The sequence below is a fragment of the Brienomyrus brachyistius genome, unplaced genomic scaffold (genome assembly GCF_023856365.1).
Source record: "Brienomyrus brachyistius isolate T26 unplaced genomic scaffold, BBRACH_0.4 scaffold134, whole genome shotgun sequence".
Taxonomy (NCBI): Eukaryota; Metazoa; Chordata; class Actinopteri; order Osteoglossiformes; family Mormyridae; genus Brienomyrus; species Brienomyrus brachyistius.
In genome coordinates this window covers 402,620-406,320 of record NW_026042409.1, presented here as the reverse complement: position 1 = coordinate 406,320, position 3,701 = coordinate 402,620, and the positions used below count along the sequence as shown (strand labels likewise).

At 43.5% G+C, this 3,701-nt stretch overlaps 2 non-coding genes across 2 annotated transcripts; both read right to left on the bottom strand.

The window, feature by feature from the left end:
- Positions 1-2,687: 2,687 nt before the first annotated feature.
- Positions 2,688-2,770, bottom strand: trnal-uaa (transfer RNA leucine (anticodon UAA)). Its single transcript has one exon. It is a non-coding gene; the product is annotated as a tRNA-Leu (tRNA).
- Positions 2,771-3,059: 289 nt separating this feature from the next.
- trnal-uaa (transfer RNA leucine (anticodon UAA)) lies at positions 3,060-3,142 on the bottom strand. Its single transcript has one exon. It is a non-coding gene; the product is annotated as a tRNA-Leu (tRNA).
- Between the last annotated feature and the right edge of the window lie 559 nt (positions 3,143-3,701).

Below are 3,701 nucleotides of genomic sequence, written 5' to 3'. Positions count from 1 at the left end.
GTCTGATCTATGGATAATTGCGTCATAGGGGCCGCAAACAGGTCCAATTCAGATTTGGTACATTCAGCCGAGAGCCGGTGAGCTAGAGCCATTCTTGTTTACGCTGCGTTTTCTCTCTCTTAAAATATGTCCCCGGGGGGTTTCCTGTTTCTCTTGGCGGATGGAGACTTGGGAATCCTGACGCCTCTGCCAGATTTATTTTTCTTTTTTTTTTTATGACCTTGCAGCAGGGCTAGAGGTGCTTGGGCTCTCGTTCTACTCCCCCTCCTCCTCCTCCGAGAGAGGAATAGCAGACCCGACCCTTCCTGCTTGGGGTCACCTGTGTTTGTAAAACGGCCGCTGACTACAGAGCTGACTAGATCCGATCCTATTCCTTTGACCGCCGATTTCAAATGAGGTTTCGCTATATCGACCCCACGCTTAAGAAAGGGTAAAACGAATCTAAAAGCCCTACTGAGCATGGACCCCAACCCACGCCCGTACATCACGGGGCTCCCCGCAAAACCGGGGAGCCCATGTCCCGCCTGACTGGTGTAATACGTAATAAATCTCTGTGGATTGTGGTAAGCCATTGTTTTCTTTTTTTTTTAAACGGGGCGAAAGTGCAGTTTGACGATCGTTTTTCCGTAGGAGAAATTAATCAGAGTATTCTGATCGTTCTTTATCTCGATATGCAAATTATGTAGGCTCTGCTTGTTCACCGGTACGTACTGCAGCTTGTGGAACGGCAAAGTGACTACGTCGCCGAACGCACCGTCTATTTTAACGGTTCTGAGGAGCGGGACTACAAATTCCCCCACGTGCTGCGGTTCCACGATGTTACAGTAGACGTACATATTGTAGAATCCCGCGTGAATGTCGCCCGGGTAGGGTGAGGTCGACCCGCTACCTCCTCCTAGGTTATACCACTGACCCGGCTCAAAGCCCAGCATGTAGGCCAGAGTAGGTTTAAATTGGATCTTGTATTTATGGTTTCCCGTCATATTAACCCTTCGTGTAATCTCGCTGTATGAGAAGGAAACTTCGGTACCTAATTTTTTTAACGTAGCGTTGATTTCTGTCACAATCTGTTTCAGAGATTCATAATAGCCCACTTTAATTTTCCGAGGAAAAAGGTAAGGTAGGTCCACTAAAGGATCGGCCGCTCTCTTTGCCTCCGCCTCCGTATCCCGCAATTCAAAAGTATTATCCGGGTGTGTAACATTTCGCCACGTGTAACAATACATGATTTCAGCCAGAGCTACTTCGTAAGGCCCCCGTAGCTCTATAGGTCGCGAGAGCATCACGGTGTAATCCGAACTCTGGTTATCGGGGAAGATGGAGAGACAAGAGTTTGACGGTAGCGTGAGGTAAAAAGAGGGGCGGGCGTCCATTTTCTTTTTTTTTCTTTTTTTTTCTCTTTTTTAAAAAATTAAACCTGTATCAAGTCCGACCGCGGTATCCACGAATCGAACCTCGAGGGCCAACCCTGCCAATGTACTAAAATCCACTTTTTCCCCTTTCTGTCGGTCTTTGAGCCTATAACCTTCTCGACCTTGAACGCGCGTCTCGGAGATATTTTGACTTTCTGCAGCTCCGCTTCATAGAATGTTCCCTCGAGTATTTCACCGCTCACGTCCCTCAATTTATATACCGGTGGGGATCTGGGTACACGTTCGCATATGACAAAGTACTCGTCCGTAAATGTCTGCTCGTACTTTTTGTCAAATATCTGACTGTGCTTGGAGACTCTCACAGTGTCCCCTATGTTAAACTTAAAACGTGGCCGTGTGCTTTTTTTCTTCAGGGGACCGTATAGATTATCAAATACTAGATGAGCATTATCGGGCCTGACCTCGGCAGGTTTCATTTTAATAGCGCTGTGAAATGACTGGTTGTACCCCTTTATTAGATCGTCCAACACGTCCACATATCGCCGGGTGTTTTTAGCCGTAAAGTACCTGTACATCCTCTCTTTTAACGTTCGATTAAATCTCTCTACGATGGAAGCTTTAAGTTCACTAGCCGTAGTGAAATGGGTGATTTTATGAGTTTTTAAAAGTTTCTGAAAAGTCCCATTTAAAAACTCCTTACCGGCATCCGTCTGTAGCTTGAGGGGGACGCCCCCCTCGGTTAAAATAGAATCAAAGGCCTGGGTTACAGCCGCCCCAGTCTTGTTTCTTAACGCGCGAGCATAGGCTTTTTTAGAAAAAACATCAATCACCGTAAGGAGGTATTTTAACCCGTCGTTGTACGTGGCCAGCCCTTGCATGTCGCATAAATCGGCCTGCCACTGATACATGGCTCTCGGAACAAACACTCTGTTCCTGGGGAAATTCTTTTTAACCGGTTTATGTAAAGTATAACTGTCTTGCATAGACAGCCAGTCTCTGATGTCATCAGCAGCCACTTTTTTCCCCGTATCTTGCTGCACGGCTCTCTGCAGTCTGGAGACACCTCCGTATGACCCCGGTTGGCTGGGGTCATAGTACGAACTGCTCAAGACGCGAGCTGTAGTCTTGGCAACAGACATGCTTTTCACACACTGAGTGGGGGGAGAGCGGGGGTGCGGCGTTTTATAGCTGACTGTGGATGGGGGGGTTGTTAGGAGACTGAGTGAACATCAGTGAAATTTTTGTGTGTTTTTTCTACATTTAACCCATATTGTGTAGTTTGTTTTTTAATTATTATTATTTTACAAAAGAGTTTAGCTGGGGTGGGGATCGAACCCACGCGGACATACGTCCATTGGATCTTAAGTCCAACGCCTTAACCACTCGGCCACCCTGCTCAGCATTTTTTACCTGTTATTTACAAAGACTATTACAACGGTATTCAAGTTTTATTTTTTTTTTATTTTTGCAATTAGTGAAAGATATATATATATATATTTTAAAAAAGCTGGTATACAATTTGTGAAGGTTACATTTTCAAAATGCAGGTATACATTTAGTTACAGCCGTGACAGTTGTTGAGGTAAGAGACTGAGTGAACATCAGTGAAATTTTTGTGTGTTTTTTCTACATTTAACCCATATTGTGTAGTTTGTTTTTTAATTATTATTATTTTACAAAAGAGTTTAGCTGGGGTGGGGATCGAACCCACGCGGACATACGTCCATTGGATCTTAAGTCCAACGCCTTAACCACTCGGCCACCCTGCTCAGCATTTTTACCCATTATTTACAAAGACTATTACAATGGTATTCAAGTTTAAATTTTTTTTTATTTTTGCAATTAGTGAAAGATATATATATATATTTTAAAAAAGCTGGTATACAATTTGTGAAGGTTACATTTTCAAAATGCAGGTATACATTTAGTTACAGCCGTGACAGTTGTTGAGGTAGATTAGCGATGTCACATGCAGTAAAGTGGATATAGTGGCTTTTTCAACGATACATGTATGTAGAGTAGAAAGCATCTGATTAACATCGATAGGCTGCTTATCATGAAATTTAGAGGTGACTACATCTACTATTAAAGCGTAAAATACAAAAATGTGATTACAGTCAAATTCATTGTCAGGAATACAAGATAGACAAGCGCGTATGAGACTTTCGGGGGAATGTCTTTCTCCCTCTGACATCAGTTGAGTAAGTAAATCCATCCCCCGCTGATAATTTTCTCCGACTTGAGAAATCTCAAATAACACTCTATGAAAGCAGCAACAAGCATAATCATCCCGACAATCGCTTTTATCAATAGCACGCAACAATAGTG